At 40.7% G+C, this 19,054-nt stretch overlaps 1 protein-coding gene across 4 annotated transcripts in view; it reads left to right on the forward strand.

The window, feature by feature from the left end:
* The window catches only part of ptpn4a (protein tyrosine phosphatase non-receptor type 4a), a 90,223-nt gene continuing 71,169 nt past the window's right edge, over positions 1-19,054 (forward strand). For 3 of the 4 annotated variants that reach the window (XM_079666790.1, XM_079666791.1, XM_079666792.1), the window contains exon 1: positions 1-490. The gene's annotated coding sequence lies outside the window, so the exon portion shown is untranslated. The remainder of the gene's footprint in view (positions 491-19,054) is intronic. The other variant, XM_079666793.1, reaches the window with a different exon arrangement.

Below are 19,054 nucleotides of genomic sequence, written 5' to 3' on the forward strand. Positions count from 1 at the left end.
CAGAGACCAGGGGACGCTGACAACAACGGAGAGGCTCATGTTAGGAAAGTCAGAAACGGAACATTTGCCTATTTTGTAATTTTACGATTCAAGTTGTTCAATTGTTACCTTTTCGGTGAACATATTTTCTTCAATTTGACGTATCCGTGGGAATATATTTTGCATTCTGTCGACCTGAAATGACTGCTAGTCGCCGTGTCTAGCCAATGGTTACTGCGGGGGCTCCTGTCTTGTGGATTATCCGTCGTCGCCCAGCCAGTCGCATGGTCGAGCCCGGTGGAGGCCCCGCTCTGCTGGATGGATGTGTGTGAAGCAGCGCCGGACTCCCAGTACTGATGAAGACGGTGATAGTGATGATGCTCGGGTTTCATCGGCAGCGGGTCAACTGATCTTGGATGTTCGGGCTATATCGCCCATTCACAAAACATTTCCTCATAAGGCAAAACATATATTCCTTAAAAACTGGACGCCCCTGGAGCAGTTTATGACGGTAAGAAAGACCCATTCACAGGCCACCAGCTTCTACAGCCAACTGACGTTAGCTAGCACACGTTAGCTTAGCGCTGTCACTTTTATCCAAGTTGCTCCCTGCACAGCTAAAACGGGCTTTATTGCGAACAAACATTGGAACAAGGTTTCTAAAAATTTCCCGTTTTAGTATTACACGTATGTCTGCTAAAGTTGTACCTCGCAAAAAGAAACAAAAATATACATTTTATTCCATAACGTTAGTAGCCAGAGGTTGTGTAGCTTGCTTGTTAGCTAGCTGCTCCTCAGCCCATTCAATATCTCGCTGCTTACTTGAGCTGCAAAACAGTCGCTAATGCTTGCGCGCAGTATTGGTATGCATTTATAGTTTCATTGGATTAATAAAACTTCACTCCATTCTGCAATATAATTGAGTTAAATAGGCCCTTAATAGCTCATTCATTATACAGTACAATAAGCCCTTTAATGACAGAGTCCAGTTGGCGTTGAATGGAACTAGCGCGGCGTCGGTTGTGTTACGTATGTGGCTTTAAAGAGGGCATTCCTTTATCGTATCTAAAAGCTATTCATTAGTGCTTATTAAGACATTCGCTCGGTAGTGTTGTTTGACTTGGCGAATATGTTTCTTTTACCCAATACATAGATATAGCCAAAACAGATGCTTCGAATAAAATCCATGCAGGGTTTTGTCATTCATTGTTAAATGATGGGTAAACCACCGTTTGTCACAACCTCTCATCATGTCACATTCTAGAAATGTCCCACGAGAGGGCCCATATATATATATTGGCCCTATAAGCTGTTTTTTGTGACCCTTCTTTTTGTTGCATATGCATCAATCATTATCCCTTTTTTTGCAACCTTAATGATGAAAAACGACATGTTTGCTGAACTATGTGGTGTGAAGTAATGGATGTGATGGTTTGCTGTGATGAAGCGTCCTCCTTTTTTTTCGATGACGTAATCCTCCACCATCCGTGCCACATCTTTTGGGTCGCAGTCGGTTCCTCCGCCGCCTGCTGCTCGCCAGTCTGCTGCCGAGATCATATGGACCCTGCTCTGTCCACTTTGTCTAGCCTCTTTCCCTCCCTCCTTGGCTCTTTCTTCCCTTTTCTCCATCTCAACTGCAAAACGATTGGTTCTGAATGGGATCTCAGCAAGGTGCAGCAGAGGAAGGACTTGTGAATGAAGTCCAGTAGCTGGGTTCAGTTTTCTCTAAAATCAGCAGCCCTAAGAGTGAGGTTGGGGGGGGGATCTGGCACCAGAAGCCCTCACACCCCCTACTCACGTGACACACTGGGTAATTTATAAAGATTATTTTTCAATCTGTAGGATTAGACATTAGCTGTTGTTTTGACAGTATCCATTATACTGTATCCGTTTCTTAATGAATCCATACAAATAAAAAACTAAGCAGATCGGGGGCCTACAAATGGATGTCTTTGACCTGAATACATTTTGGCGGATGGTTGCTGAAGCTGAATTACTTATCTACGGAATTAGTACTGCCATGTTGCACATGTTTTATATGGGACACCATTCTAGGCTGTGGTAGTGAGTATTATTTTGCAACAGTGAATGTTTGGCTCAGCAAAAGTAAAGATAGATAAGTAAAGATTTTTTTTAATAAAGGTTACACTTAAACTTCCCTAAAAATAGACAGAGCAAAGTTTAGTCTCATTTACTTGTCACTTCCAGTTGAATCATATTTATTTATATGTATATTATAAATTCTTATGGTTTGCTGATGAGTATCCTGGATTCAACTGTTCAATTATTTGCGTTCCCGAATAAAGAAGCCTTGAGTTGTAGGAAAGGATGGACTCAGCTGGTGAGGATTAAATTGCCTGTGGCAATGGCCCTGGTTTACTTGAGCAGCACACCTGAACCTGCCATCCCTTTGGTGTACAGCAAAAGTGTGTGTGTGTGTAACATAGAGAAAAAACAGATTTTAAAAGTGAGGGGAGGTAGTGAGGAGGGGATAGGGACACTGGAAGACAGAGGAGACACAGGTGTAGTTGGGGTAATGGGGATAATCTGCACCTGCTTGCAAAGGTCAGTGGGGTCCAATGGGATCAATTGGTTGTTGATAGTATCACCAAATCCAAATGTAACTTGCTCAATTGAACCGTGGATATTGTTTGGAAACACCATTTAATATACCCTTATATTTGTGTCCAGCAATTGATAGCATCCTTAATCTTGGAACACAGCTTGCAGTTTGAGAAGCTGTTGGTCAACATTGCCTGCTGTATCTGACAATCTAAACCACCTTTTGTCAATAGGTGTTTAGACGTTAAAGTACAACAGCCAATATTTGGCAGGTTCCGATTTAGCCGGTGGATATCCGCATATTTGGGCCAAGACTTCCTCTTCTGTGCGCCAGTCATTGTTTACTGTCCAATAAGCGACTTGAGAAGCAAAAATATTGTTGGAGTGGAGAGAGTTCGTTCAAGACCAGATTGTGTCATCTTTCAATGCAGATTTAAAAAAACAAAACAAAAAAACAATGATTTTGAGATATCATTTTGGTCAATTCGTTCTTTGCTGTCAACACAAACCTCACTCAAACGTAATTGGTAAATACTAATTGGACTACAAATGGAAAGGAGACATCAACAACATCTTGCCCCTTTGTCTATAGATGCTACAGTCATACACAGGTTTATGGTGATCATTAGCAGGGCAAACATTTCATTATCATTAGATTTTATTTTCTCATGCGTCACTTGATGATATTCTATTGTTGCAACTAGAACCTGCGTAGCTATTTAGTGAGAAACATTGTTAAATATTTCAGTTATATCGGCAGTACCCTCTTTTTTTAATACTTTGGTTTATGGGTGCGAGCATTAGGTTGTGTCAACCAATTTCCCCCTGGCAATATTAAAGGATTTCTGACTGATAAGCGTTAATGCGGTAAGGTATGAGGTGCACCAGATTCATACACAATTTGGCGACCTCTAACCGCCAATTGATCATCTTGCCAGTATTCCAGGTGTGTATCTACAGGTTTGGCTTGTGCCTGTGGAGAAGATGCATACAGATGACATTTCTTCTGGTTAAACATCATAAACCAGCCCACATAGCAAAGTAGTCAAAGGTCAACCATTGTTCTAGTTTGAAAGGCTGAGATGTATATACACTATGGGATGGGCTAGGAGATCAGAATGTTAGAGAATGTGTAGGAAATTATGTGCATAAAGATCCTATGTTTGATACAATAACTTGTTTTTAATAGGGGAATACCGTTTCTTTGTACGCAAGATGTTTTAGATTTTCTTTGTGGGCCGTGACCCTCAGTTTCTGTCTCTGATTTTCTGCCTTTTCAACACTTCCTCCTTTCAATTGCTTCTGACATCTTCGCTTTGAGTTTTCGACTCTTCCTTTTTCTCTCTATCTTTGCCTGACACCTGATGTCTGGTTAGCCTCAATTTAAAAAAGGACACACCCTACCTTTCAGCATGGTGCTGCTCAGTAGTGCTGACAGCTTAGTATTGGTGCCAACTGACTGTGTTGGCGAGAAGACTGCTGGCTGTGTGCTGCTGCAGGCAAGATACATTATCAGCCTTCAAAGATGCTAGCATTTGCGTATCTTACATTAGATGGCTTGGCAGATCCATTGCCAGAAGAGCTGTGAAAAAAACTTTTGGTATTAATTCCCTTTCACTTGTGTCACCATAATGGAGTTTTTGTTCTCTTTGTCGATGCTAGTTACCAAGTTGTCTTTTTTCACCTTGTACACAAATATCTGACTTGGTTTTAAAAGCTTCTTTCAACACAAACTGATACAAACTTAGTTATTTCGGGGACAAATTGTGGCATTAGTCACAACTATTTATTAGCAGCTCCAATTGGCAGGGACGGAAACATAACACCAAGATGGACATGCTTATTGTTCCCCTTTTTTCCGTGTTAAAGTTTGAAAATAAACAACAGTAATTTGGATGAATATTACGTGAAAACTAATGATGAATAATACCTTTTTTTACTGCCACTCTGTTTAAAACCTCACAAACCTGCTAATATTGCTCGATAAAGGGTATAACTTCTGAGTGTTTCAAAATTGAGTGGTACTTACCTACCTTTTAGGGTCCCTAATAAGACCCGCCTCTCTATTAGAGTGAGCCCAGGCTGGCTGCGTGTGACCTACGCTGACTGTTGGAGACAGCCCTGTCAAAGAGCAGCCTGTTCATGTTTAACCAAGGGGACCAGCTGCCTGCCTATTCTATTATAACCCTTTGGAAGGCTCACAGTCCTATTTGCAGTTGGGAAGCGCAGTAAGCAGAGCCATTGATAGACAGAGTTCGGCCATTTCTGTTAACAGTGGCTGCACACCGACCCAACCGTTGCCAAGTTACTGGCGATTTGTGCCAGCGTTTTCCTCGAATCTTGTGCATCTTGCATCGGTAATTACATGATGAGAAATGACTGCCAATATCTGAAATGGGAGTCGAAATTCATCTGCCATACTTAACAAATAGGTGTAATTCGGTACGGTGGAAAACAGTTTCGCCACAGGCGGGTATTAGCCTTAGATCACTATCAGCAACCTGAGCTACAGTACTGACTGGCAATCCTTAAGTGAACCATTCATTCACATAAATATCCTCCCGGATAGCTCCAAGAAAGGCAGGTAGTTAGTGGTCTGTTGCTGGGGCAGATATGGCACAACTCTAAAATGAAAAAAATAGTCTCCTAAGCCCCAAACACAGCTGGGTTTACCATGTGCACTTCACTATAACATTGCTTCAGAACTCCGGGACGAAGGTGCCTTGGCGGATAGCCCCATAACATGAAAAAGCAATTGACGCCATATTAATAGTGACATGTGAGCTTTGATTGGTAAATAATACTTGTATCATTTAAGTGCTTCACAATCTTGAAAAAATAACTATTGTGATTACTTTGACTGATATTGCAATTGTTGTATGATTGTTGATATACACAGGAATGATAATGATTATCACTTCTGTCTGTAGAATATCATATGGGGGCCACAATTGTTCATGGACATTTTTACATATTTAGCCAGAAAGGTGCACACGGTATTGCACTGGACCATATTGCAACTTCGATAACATTTTGATTGATTTTGCAGCGCTAGTGCATGGTCAGGCTTTTAGCATCCTATACTCTATATCATTTATTAAAACAGAGGGGAAGACCTGAATGTTCAGATAAGACGGTGCATTTTAAGCCCAGACTAAAAATATAAATGTTTCTGCCAGTTAACACTGGGTCAAAAATATCAGTGGCCTTGTGAGTTGGTTGACTATGGCTTAAATTCAAACAGGGAGAAAATGTTATTTAACACAAGAATAAACTAAATGTATTCCATTGTCCTATGGATCCCAGTGATTTTGCACGCTGATAATGTTCAGAAGGGTCTTGTGAGTATATGTCATGCGTCACACTCCGTAGAACCTTTTTTCATGGAACGTGAGTTTGTCATGGTTTTTGCTCTCAGTCTGTTCCATTTTAAGATTTCACTCTTGACGTATTTTCATCAGATCAGGGTCACTTCTTCCATCTCTTCCCTTTCTGTCTCTCTCTGCCCAGTTTAATATCTGGATCATGCATAGCTAATCAGATGAAACTGCATAATATGGTAATGGTGGAGTAGTGGGCAGTCATAATGGTTTGATTAGCTTAAACAGTATATAATCCAGCCATGAGAGGACGTGCACGCACGCACACACACACCCAGATAAATGCTTTGAAACTGCTAGTTAAATACAGGATTCAGAAAACACCTGAGAGAATTGTGATGTATAGAAATACTTTGAACACCCTTATTATTAGGTGTAGCAGAAATAAGGTCTTATTATACCATATTATGTTATGTTATGGCCATAAAAAATCTTAAAACTACATTTTTTTTAACTGAAATGTATACTAATAACTTCTTTCTCTTAAATTTGTTATAGATTTGGTCAAATTAGTAGAGAACATCACCATATTTAAATGTAGTCTACGGCATCTTGGAGATCTTACGAACTAGCTATAGCTCTCTACTTTTCCGAGTGTGGAGTATCTTAGAAGTTAAAAATGTTTCGAAAGACAACTGGGTCAATTTTTTTCCAAGACCTACTTTACCAAAAGAGCTCAAAATGTTCGGATTTATTAAGAGGGATTTACTTTTTACTCCACTAGTCCACAAGCCTTTAGGCCTTGGCGACATGAATAGTGGCTCTACATATCTGTTGTAATTCATCATCGGAATCTGCCCTATTATGAGTCACTTGTGTGTTCTAACCCAGTTTCAGAAAAATGCACGGCTAGATTATGCTGACAGCGCCGGGAGACAGAGCTAGCTAGATTAAGGTTTTGGGGTTGTGAGACTCAGCTAGCCTTGCAGAGGTTGGATTACGACAGCGCCGTAAAGACATTAAAGGATTTACATGATCATTGATGAACACCGGATATTACAAGGGTGGTTGCAGCAATCCTGCAGATAAATTGATGAATGGAAGGCAAGGTTGGCTGGCCAAGTGGGCAAACCACATGGGACTTGGGGGTCACAAATTGAAATCAATCGGTGAATGGAATATGTGAAGCAGAATTAGAAGTTGGGCTTTATTGGTATAATATCACTTCATCGAGGCATTTTTATACCAATGCTAGTATGCATAGTTGTGATACAATATATTCTAAAGCAAGGAAGGGCATTTTTTGTTTATTTGGTTCACCCCTGGAATTGGGGTAAGATAATAAGATCAGTCCATTCCAACTACCACTGTTCCTGGATGTGAAAAGAGAACTAAACACAGCATTGGAGTCGGGGCCCCTTTTATTCCTATGAATAATTCTCCTTAAAAGAAAAATAACTCTTGCTTCAGCTTTTAGCTCCTTTTACTGCTTTTAGGATCTAATCATTCATATAGAGGCTATTCCAGTGTTTTAACTGTGGTAGATTGAACTAGAAGTTCTCTTTCCCAATGTAAGTAAAAAAGGAATGGAAGAAAGAATTTTGGGACCAATGGCGTCAGAGTTGTAGAACCATCATTTGGCAACTGTCCCAAAATGTGCTTCAATACCTAGCGTACTTCCTACGGGCTTGCCACTGCTCCTTGACATATTATTAAGCTATAACTGGATGATTATACCTCAACATCCCCCATCTGTAACAGAGGACTCCTCTCCACTGCAGTCCCACCGCCACCCCCACCTTTACACTCCTCAGGTATGTGAGTACAGCTGGCTCCTCACTCTTTACTCAAGAGTTATGCTCCAGTGCGTGTTTTGGCTTGTCCTTTCCACCACTACCATCCTTCCCAGTATCCCCCAAAATGGAGCAACACATGCCTTTCTACGAACATTCACACACGTGTGTGTGTGTGTGTGTGTGTGTGTGTGTGTGTGTGTGTGTGTGTGTGTGTGTGTGTGTGTGTGTGTGTGTGTGTGTGTGTGTGTGTGTGTGTGTGTGTGTGTGTGTGTGTGTGTGTGTGTGTGTGTGTGTGTGTGTGTGTGTGTGTGTGTGTGTGTGTGTGTGTGTGTGTGTGTGTGTGTGTGTGTGTGTGTGTGTGTGTGTCCAGGTCTGCCTTTAAAACAGCTGCTTAAAGAGCCTTGAATACCTCGAGAGGTCAAAGGACACAGTTGCTTAAGAACAGTGGGTCAGAGCCAAATATGGATTGAAATCCTTCTTCTGCTGTGTCCCCCTGATGAGAATTAGCGAGGTTAATTATTTTTTTATCTCTGAGGTTAAGATGTGATCTGTTTGGTTTAAACAAAAATATAGGCTTACTAACGTAAATTGATTCAATTCCCTATCCCAGTGGTTCCCAACCTTTTTTTTACCAAGGCACCCCTGAAAATATTTCTCGACCCCAAGGCACCCCAACTTTTTGTAGATTTAAAAACCACTTCAGAGCTTAAACTAAAAACCATAAATACACCATAAATTGGTTTTCAAATTTGTATTTAATTGAATAGAACATTTTATAGAACAAATAATGTATTCACACATAATAACAAGAACCAGACTAAAAATGTCAACACCATTTCTATGATGAATTCAATATTATAAACAGGACTACTAAGTAGGCTCTTTTGTTTTGGCTGAAAATAGTAGGCCTACCTGTGTAAAAACACGAATACATATCAATACAGTTATTATTTTACATTTGGATTTCAAAAGAGGCAGGCCTATGATCACTTAGATTAAATAATAACTTAATAGAATTGGAGGGACGAAACAATGCCCTCTGACCTGACTGTGGTCATGTGACTCATCAACCACATCCCAAATATGAAACATTCTGCATTTCGCTATCCAGATAATACTGATTGACAAAATCATAAATCATACATTTATAAGAAAGGCACACAAATTAACATCCAAACATAAACATTTCTCAGACCGTTACACGGTGCTAGTGCGACACTTGTGCCTGCTTTTGTGAGCAGAGTCTCTTGATGCGTAGGGGGATAGTGGATAGCGCAACGCGGAGGTCCTGCTCCACTGACAGCCGGGTCCGGGTCTTGTTTTTGACATATGCGAGTGATGAAAACGCCAGCTCGCACAAGTAGGAGGTTGGAAACTGTAAAAGCACCTTGATGGCACTCTCTGAGAGGGATGGATACTCGTGTCCCACAAGCAGCCAAAATATATCCAGACGTAGTTCCCCGTGCTTCAGTTTCAGGGAGCGGTCCATAGATAGCTCTGCGAGTTCATCCTGAGCTCTGCTGTTCAAACTTCTGGCTGATATTAATGTTATTTTAGACTTCTTTTGCACTGCTGTTCCATCATGTTCTGTCATCCCTGCCTGTGTTGTTGAGGGCTGGGGTGCTTCTTTATTTATTGTCACTACGTAACGATCCATCTTGAAATTATTTGGCGCGAGGATAAAAGGCTGCTCTGCACACCGTAAACAATGACGGCTGACGTAAATCATGAGAATTTAAGCTGTTTAATATTTCTAAATCTGAGCAATATATGTTTTATTAGCTTATGAACTCCATTGTACATGTAATAAAATAAAGTGTATATGAAGTGAAGTTTATTAAGTGAGAAAAAAATGTGGAACATAAAAATACGTTTTTTTGCGGCACACTTGGACAGTGCTCGCGGCACCCCAGTGTGCCGCGGCACACCGGTTGGGAACCACTGCCCTATCTAATACCTGTCTATGGAACCTGTTTCTAACCTCTAGCGAGAGACACTTAAATGGTCATTGCACTGTACTTTTATGTTGACACTTGACAGGGTTATTGCTGGAACAGTTTACACGGTGAAACCTTGTTTAATCTGTTGCTTGTTTAGCTTGGAAATGGGTAGAGGAAGTGCAAAGGGATTCCATATCCAACTCAAACAGGAACATAAAGAGCAGTCTTAAAAAAATGTTCAGTGCTGCTGTTTTTATTATTTCATACCAGTTCCAACTCCTCTACTTTTATATACAGCCCTCAGTTCCTCCTTTATTTTCACGTTATTGTCCTCGATTCTAGTTTCTATAGTTTTGTTTTTAATCAGCAGACTTGAGCTGAATGGAGGCGGAGGCTGTGAGTGTCGTCACTGTAAATGTGATGTTGATAGCAAGAGTGAAAGGATCAACAACATGCGTACATATATCTGATTACAAAGGCTGATGGGCATGCTTTTTTGGTGGGTGTGTCCACCAATGTGATCTTGGATCACACACTAAAAATCACATGCACCTCCCTGTGCTCTCCAGTGACACCAGGGCCTAACCTTTCTCAACTTTAACTCACAGCCCGAGGATAGGGATGATCCTTTCCTCAAGCTACATTTTTCAAAAACACCCTGTAGTTTTATTGTGCAACCATAGATTCATAGCAACTAACATGTCAACTAACATGGCTAAAAGTTCAAAGTTGCCATATACTATATTTATTTTTACAAGTTCAATAGTTAATTACCGGTAGCAGAGATATATTGAGAGTGCTTTTGTGTGAGGGCTTGATCATTTGCTTGACATTTCTAATTAAAAGCCTATTAATAAGGATATATATATATATATATATATATATATATATATATATATATATAAAAAAAAAAAACTATTGTATAAAGAAATGGCACATTTAGATTTAAATATTCATGTGAGAGAATTTCTTGATTACCTTAAACCCATACATTTATAGATAAAGCAGTTTTTTAACTTTCACTGATGTAACTACTGCAATAACTATAGCATAACAAGTCAGCTAACCATGGCAAGCTAACATTAGCCGTCCATTGATGCTAACAGGACTGCAGCTAATTGGTGAGAGTGAAAGAAGAAAAACGTAAGCTTGTTTAAAGGTCCCATGTCATGGCCATTTCTACTGATCATAATTCCATTGTTGAGGTCTACTAGAATATATTTACATTGTTCAATTTTCCAAACTCACATTGGTTTCTCATACAGCATCTCTCCATAGTATGTGTATTCACTCTCTGTCCTAAACGGCTTGTTTGAGCTCCTGCCCCCTCCCCCCCTTCCTATGAGCCCACTGTGCTCTGATTGGTCAGCTCGCCCACTCTGTTCTGATGAGTCTACCACCGTTGCAGCGGGACATCAGTGATTATGTGTTACAATGGTGTTAGCAACCAGAAAATGACACCAGTAATGACAAACAGATGAGAATGCTGCGTGGGGTCTGGGTGCCGTGTTGGCGGGACGTTGTGCGGCTCGCTGCTGTGAGGAGCGGACAGTGTGAGCCGGATTGCTGGTGTCGTTTCCTAGTTGCTGCGTGAGGTCTGCGAGACAGCGAGACACAGCGAAACTCAGCCTGAACTCAACCGGAGTACACACACTAGGGCTGCACGATTTTAGGAAGAAAAAAAAAATTGCGATTTTTCTGACAAGTGTTGCGATTGCAATTTGAATTGCGATATTTGTTTTTAAGCGACCCAACGGAAGTTTATTGTAAAATGCGGCCATAACTCCGGCTAGGAAGGTCGTATCAACGTACTCCCGTCTCTAGCACCCCTGCAGCCCGAGCTACGAGTGGAAGAACTAAACTTACATGAAATATCCGTTGGGTTGCTTTAAAGTCAAGCTTCAGTTTAAGATTCACCCTGTAATAGAAACATGTGATGGAGCATTACTAACCTGACTCAGATGGTTTCACCAAACCATCTGGGAAAGCTCCACTGGAAGCCATTTGGAAAAGGCAGGCACTTTCAAAAATACTTGGCAGGTGATTGGATCAATCTGTCTTTCACCTTCTATCATGGGCCACTTCTGATTGATTAACAATGGCTGGTACATGTGGAGCACAGCACTTCTGTTTTGATGACTGACACACAAGAATAAAAAAAAAAAAAAAATTCTAAAAAAATAAATAAAATAAAATAATCGCAGGCTTTGCGATTTGATAATCGCATCATTTCAAATCGCAATTTCGATTTAAAATCGATTAATCGTTCAGTCCTAACACACACACACACACACACTCACACTCACACTCACACTCACACACTGGCTGTGAGTTTGTGTGTGTGCTCAGGCTGAGTTCAGGCTGAGTCTCGCTGTCTCAGGCTGAGAAATCCCTGGAGCTGAGTGTGTGTCTGAGGAAGGTTTGTGACTTTGCAGACCGTTCACATGCATAATAAGCTACATAACACACAAGGGGACGGGTAATAACCGGAAAAGCATGACATGGGACCTTAAGACAGATTGATCTTGTAGCCAAAGAAAGTGGTTATCTAGCTAGCTAAAAGGTTTGTTTAAAATGTAAAAATCAGCCCTCTTTAGTAAATTATGCAACAGCCTCCATCCATGTAATTCTTGTGCGAATAAGACCAGCAACTGTTAGCCGGTTGACAGTGGACTCGGGGGGAAAATTGCATAGGAAAGTAAGAACGATTCCACAAGATATCACCAAATAGTTTTCTGATTGTTAAAAAATAACTTTGAACTGGTTGTCGGGATATGATTAATCTCAGACCTTCTTTGTAGAAAAATAGATATGAACAAGATATTATAAAGTAACTAGCACAATCTCTAAGTGTCTATTCAAATCATTGATCGGTAACACAACACGTTTCAGTGTCACATTTCAATCCATTGATCTATTTTACTGTGCGTCTGCCGTCTGCCATGCTCGTTATGTACAGCTCTGTTGTCCTGCACCGGTCTAGATGTTTCTACGCGTCTGAGTCTCACTTCAAAAACACAAACGTGTGTGTGTGTGTGTGTGTGTGTGTGTGTGTGTGTGTGTGTGTGTGTGTGTGTGTGTGTGTGTGTGTGTGTGTGTGTGTGTGTGTGTGTGTGTGTGTGTGAAAAAAATGGACAACCATACCCTGAGAGAAACTGTGTGTGTGTCAGAGATGAGAACAAGAAAGTGTGTGAGAGTGTATCAGAGCAGTCGCTCGCTTGCTGCTATTTTTCTGGGGCAGGCTATCGGGCAGCGGGGAGGGATAATAACAGAAGCTGTTACATTCTTGTGGTTTCTCTGATTTCAGCATGAGGCTGACTCTGGCTGACTCACTGCTCTCGTTCTCTGCCTGTACGCCAGCATGGAAGCTACTAGCAAGTGGACAATACATGACATTCTGAGTCACTTTAATCTATGAGACTTTCATTACAGAGCCATGAATCTGTGCTTGTATTACCACCTCTTGCTTGAGCATTAACCTAGCAATTCATTAACAATGGCTGGGGGCTGCTGTGAACAGTGGCCATCTTTTTTACTTTATAGTTTGTTAGGTTTGTTCTTCAGGCCATTTGGGAAGCAATGTCAGATGCTACACTTGAGAACTTAGTTCTTTTTTAGATGGTCTTCTTCTTGCTATGTCAGTTAGGTGTAAATAACTAGGGTTGCATAATTAGGAACATAAATATATGATCTATACAGATATTATCAACATTATTTACATTATCATTGAAAATATCTATTAGACGTTCATATCAAGGTAATGCTCTTAAAAAATGAGTTTTGTAGACCTCCGGCCTCCGGGCCGTATACGGACTGCAAGGCCATTGGGTACAGCCCTCGAGGTAATTTATAAACACACGCAAAAAAGAAAACAATTAAAGAAATCTAGACCGCAAAATAATAAACAAGCGAGTGCCTGTTTTTGCTGGCCAAGGTCAGGGTCCTTGAACACAACACGAGCCTAACGTGTCATCACGTGGTGTATGTCTCGTCTGACAGGGGTGCAGTTCTGACGGAGAGCACCAGAACGTAGCTCCGGCACTTCAGAAATAGCAGTACCCATAGGAGCTAGGGATGTCCCGATCACCTTTTTTTGCTCCCGATCCGATTCCGATCATTTGATTTTGACAATCTGCCGATACCAATTTTTCCCGATCCGATCTTTATGCAATGCATTAAGAGAAAAAAATGTAACAGATAACGGCTGGTCATCCAATGCGATGAATTCAGCTATCTTGGCTGTTGTTTTTCTGGCCTTTTCACTGTTCTGGGGCAGTTTCTCTTTCCTTTTAAAAGTCTCCGCCTTGCAAACATTGTATCTGGCTGTTACACTGCCTTCACTTTCCATTTTATAATACTTCCAAACTCCTGACATTTTCTCTGTCCCGACCCCTGAGTCACCAGCTGAACGTAGCCTCTCGTTAGCTTACTGCTACAATTACACACTGCGCCCTGCCCACCCTGTTGCCAGATTTGAGAGAAATAAGCAACCAGGTCTATGAAAACAAGCCCCAAAGAAGCAACACATACATGATGTTGTGTAATTGGAAACCAAAACTAAGGCCTCAGGATGACTTTAAGACTTGAACATGGTCATTTTTGTTTTGTAACATTGAATACATATTAAAAAAAAAGTATTTAAAAAATAAATAAATAAAAAAATCAATCCCGATCCCCAATTTTTTTCTCCCGATTCCGATCTTTTGAAAATCACGTCATCGGCTCCGATCCCCGATCACGTGATCGGATCGCGACATCTCTAATAGGAGCCGTACACATGCCGCAGTTTTTGCATGGCTGTGTCTTCCCAGTGGCGATCTGTTCATCTGTCATACTGATCATACAGTCAATAACTTTGTTGTTATTAGCATCTGGTTAGCTAGCTATGCTAACAAATATAAGAAGCTTTTTCTACAACCAGTGAGGTAAAGGCACATCTTTATATGATCATTATAGTTATAAAAAAATAAAAAAATAAAGTAAACGGGTATTAAATACTATATGACAGAAAAACAAAGTTGTTATTAATAAACAAGAATACAGTTTTAAAAGGGGAGTGATTTGTAAAATATCCATAAAGAAAAATAAAATCTGCTTACAGTTCTGTTTCATATGGGTGTTGAGAGATGTATCCATAGATCTCCTAATGTTGCTCTCAAAGTGCACCAGATTGATGCTTTTAACTTCAACATTTAAAAAAAAATCTTCCTGGGGGAACATGCCCCCGGACCCCCCTAGAGGAGGTTTGGTCCCCCACCACTTAAATCATGTTCTCATGAATAGGAAACTAAATACATTTGCACACATCTTGTGTCCATATCTTTCTGTTTTGGTGGTCATGCTACAACCGTGCACATGCATGCATGCATGCATGCATGCATGCATACGCGAGTCATGGTAAGATATCTGGATTGAGAGGTTGTTTTTTCTTTGCACAGCATGAAAGAAAGGCCTAATAATTTGTACGGTCCTCGGAGGATGTTGAAAAAATTGAAATGGCCCTTGAGAGGAAAAAGGTTCCCCACCCCTGGTCTACAACATTACTGATATTATACATACTATATAAATATATAATTTCCCCTAAAGTTGAATCTGTTTCATTGTTCCATTTAAGTCCTCACTTAAGTCCGGGGGTTAAACTAATCTTCTTTTGTGAAATCAGATTAATGCAGAATGGGCTAAATCAAGCACGGTTTAACCCATGTTTTTGAAACCCACTTACAGATTGCTATATTTTAAGGTCAACCCTTCAGAGGAAATGCCATCTGCTTTGCAACATCCCGGGAAATACGAAAACCTGTGCTGTCCTACAAATGTACCCTCATAAAGCTACAAAGAACAAGTAGTCCACGTACGTTTACCAATGATATTTTAGCATGCTAAGTGCTAAAGAATATGTGGAATCAAACTAATACCTTTTTTATGGCTACATGAAATGCTACATCGCATTTTGCTTTGTGATGCTAACAGAAATATTGTTCAAACTGGAACAGTCAACAGCAAAATCAAAAACACATAAATGTTCCTTTTACATTAAGAACTATTCATTAAACTTGTCACTAAGGACATCATGGTAAGACGTTTCTTTCCACACGGTAATAAAGTAGAAATAATAAGTTCTGAAAAATATGTCAATGTTGTGAAATCGTACGATATAGTAATTTGCATTCTTGATTATTTGTAAAAAATCTCATATTTTGTGAAAGTACCAACAGTACAATATTGCCGCAATATCAATATTGGTTAAAATATCAGCTTTTATTAGCTTTTCTCCATATTGCCCAGATCTAGAAAAAGTAGTTCCTACACAAAACTGCTAAAGATATAATGCGGAATAACATTAGCATTGTGTTTATTTCCATATAAGGCAAACTGTGACCTTAAAAGGCATTAATCCAGACACACATTTGGCCCTTTACTCAGGACACAGATAAAAGCGACTAATTGCTTTCTCAGAATTTTTCACGCGGAGCTAACCCTATTTTCTGCAGCGTGGAAACATTCTACAGGCGGCGAGGTGATTGTCAGGTGGGCCCACGCTTTCCTGTTTTGGCCCTGTTTACCAACCACAATGTGTTCCACCCACCTCCATCCCTTCATCTTCACCTCTTCATACAACCAGTGGTACAGAGACGTCCCCTAACACCTCTCCCACGCACCATGTGCTGTATAATACATTCAATCAAACGTTTAATCTTCATCTCCAATCGCCTCTTGCTCTTGAATCAACTGTGTTGCTTCAAGGCATCCAGCTTTTTAGGTATACAGTTTGCAGTTTACCTACCTTGAAGATATTAGGTTTATTGATTTTATATTCCAATATAGTTTATAGGACTTCTATCTTGAGTATTCACAGTACTTCTAGACACACTGTTTCTCTTATTACAATTGTTACCAACTCAACCATGCAAAAGAATGTCGAGCTGTAGCAGCTGTTCATCAAATTGTGAGTTTTTCTGAATCTGGTCACTTTTTAGAGATTACTGTTGTACATTTTAAAAAGAAGATAAAAAAACCCACAAAGGACAGATAGAGATGTTGCATAGTGTAAAGCAGTGGTTCTCAACTGGTCAGGCATCTGGATCCATTTTTTCCTTTTTTCAATAAATCGCGACCCAAAATGTTGAATCACTCAAATCTAATCAACAGAACATTGTGCTGTAATATATATACGCTTTTCAGAATACAATATTAATGAAAGTGAAGTACGGTGCATATATCCCTTACAGTGTTTCCCCTAGGATGGAGTCATAGCAGCGGTGCTAAGGCACGTAGGCCCAGCATAATGTGTGTGCGCAAGCGAAGTGCGCCCCGCCAATTTGTTTCTATGTGTCAGCACAAGAAAGGCTCTTGAGGCCTAGTACCAGGGCTGGTTCTAGACAATTTGCTTCCCTAGGTGAGATTTTAGGCGACATTTTATATGTAAAGAATAAAGGCAAAATCTCTACAAAAGACAAATACACTGCAAAAACAGAAACTTATTGACATAGGTAATAGACGTGAAAATGGCTTCAAATATATTCAGTATTGTATGAACATGTTTGAATTGGGGGGTGGACGTCACATCCTCTAGGGGGTCCGGGGGTATGTTCCCCCGGGAAGATTTTTTTTTGAACATTTTATAGTAAAATGCTTCAATCTGGTGCACTTTGAGCACACAATTACTAGAGACCTGATCTAGGGGGCACAACTCTAAAACGCCCATATGAAAAAGATCGGTTTACATTTTAATAATCAAATAAGTATATGAACATAACCAATAAATGTAGCTTATTTTATTTGTGTTGTTCATTCATACCTAGTACCTATCATTTTACCTAGTTAACATTTATTTATTTATGCATATTTTTGTATCTCTCCAACTTTAAACGATATTTTTGGTTTACTTTCCTATAGTATACATTGGAATGATTTCAAACCAGTTTTTATTTATCCTAATAATTATAAAGGAGTGCCTTGGAAATATGTGTTTACATAATTTCTGGTCAAAACGTTTGAGACCCACTGAGATAACTTAGACTAAAATTAACTATCTAAATACTCAGAGAGTCCTTTACCTCTGGTAACCTGTTTACCCTGGTTGTAGAAACATCAAATTCTTATATCCATTAGCGCAGCTAGCACCAGATTCTAATAACAACAGCGCCGGTACCGGTGCGCCCTGTCCCTTGCTCGCTCTCTCGCTACCACGCTCGCACTTTGGCTGTGAGCTGCGGGCGCCTGATAAGCCAACATCCCCCACTTTCATCACTTACAGCGCCCACCGTACAGGGCAAATTAAACGTGTAACCGGGGTGAAAAGGGTGTTACATTCAATTAATTATGAATGTTGTTACATCAAGGCCGAACGTTTTGATGAGCGCCAACGGTCAAAAATGTTTTTTTCCTCCCAGAGCTACCAGCGCAGCACCCCCAAGATCTGGCACCCTAGGCGACCGCCTGTGTCGCATGCCAGAAATTGGCCCTGCCTAGTACATACAGTGGCAATGTCTCAAGATTTAGCAAAAATACACCTTTATTGAACATACAGTAACACAAATACTACAAATCCACATAACAGACAATCAAAAATGAAAAAGGGTCGCCACTTCTTATTATTTTAAGGAAAAAAAAAGTTAAAAAAAAAAATATATATTTTTTTCTTTTTTTGGTACCTGGCTGGCGCCCCCTAGCAGCGGCGCTTCCCCTCGCTATTTGTATATAGGGGAAAACACTGCCTTATATCCCTTCACAGAACTAAAGTATGCTTTTAAAAAAGGTTTAATGAGATGATGGAATCAAAGCAAGGAAACTCTAGGGTACTCGAAAGGAGGGTCAGGCCGATTGTCGAACCTCAGATTGAGGAGGAACAATGCGGATTCCGCCCTGGTCGTGGAACGACGGATCAGCTTTTTACTCTCGCAAGGATCCTGGAGGGGGCCTGGGAGTACGTTTATCCAGTCTACATGTGTTTTGTAGACTTGGAGAAGGCGTATGACCGGGTTCCCAGGGAGTCACTGTGGGAGGTGCTGCGGGAGTATGGGGTGAGGGGGTCTCTACTCAGGGCCATCCAATCTCTGTACTCCCAAAGCAAGAGCTGTGTCCGGGTCCTCGGCAGTAAGTCGGACCCATTTCAGGTGAGAGCTGGCCTCCGCCAAGTCTGTGCTTTGTCACCAATCCTGTTTGTAATATACATGGATCGGATTTCGAGGCATAGTCGTGGGGGAGGGGGTCTGCAGTTCGGTGGACTAAGGATTGCACCACTGCTTTTTGCAGATTATGTGGTTCTGATGGTTTCATCGGTCTGCGACCTTCAGCACTCACTGGATCGGTTTGCAACCGAGTGTGAAGCGGCTGGGATGAGGATCAGCACCTCCAAATCTGAGACCATGGTTCTCAGCAGTAAACCGATTGACTGTCCACTCCAAGTAGGGAATGAGTCCTTACTAGGCTTGGGCGGTATCATTTTTTTCATACC

Source organism: Notothenia rossii (genome assembly GCF_949606895.1).
Source record: "Notothenia rossii genome assembly, chromosome: 2".
Classification (NCBI taxonomy): Eukaryota; Metazoa; Chordata; class Actinopteri; order Perciformes; family Nototheniidae; genus Notothenia; species Notothenia rossii.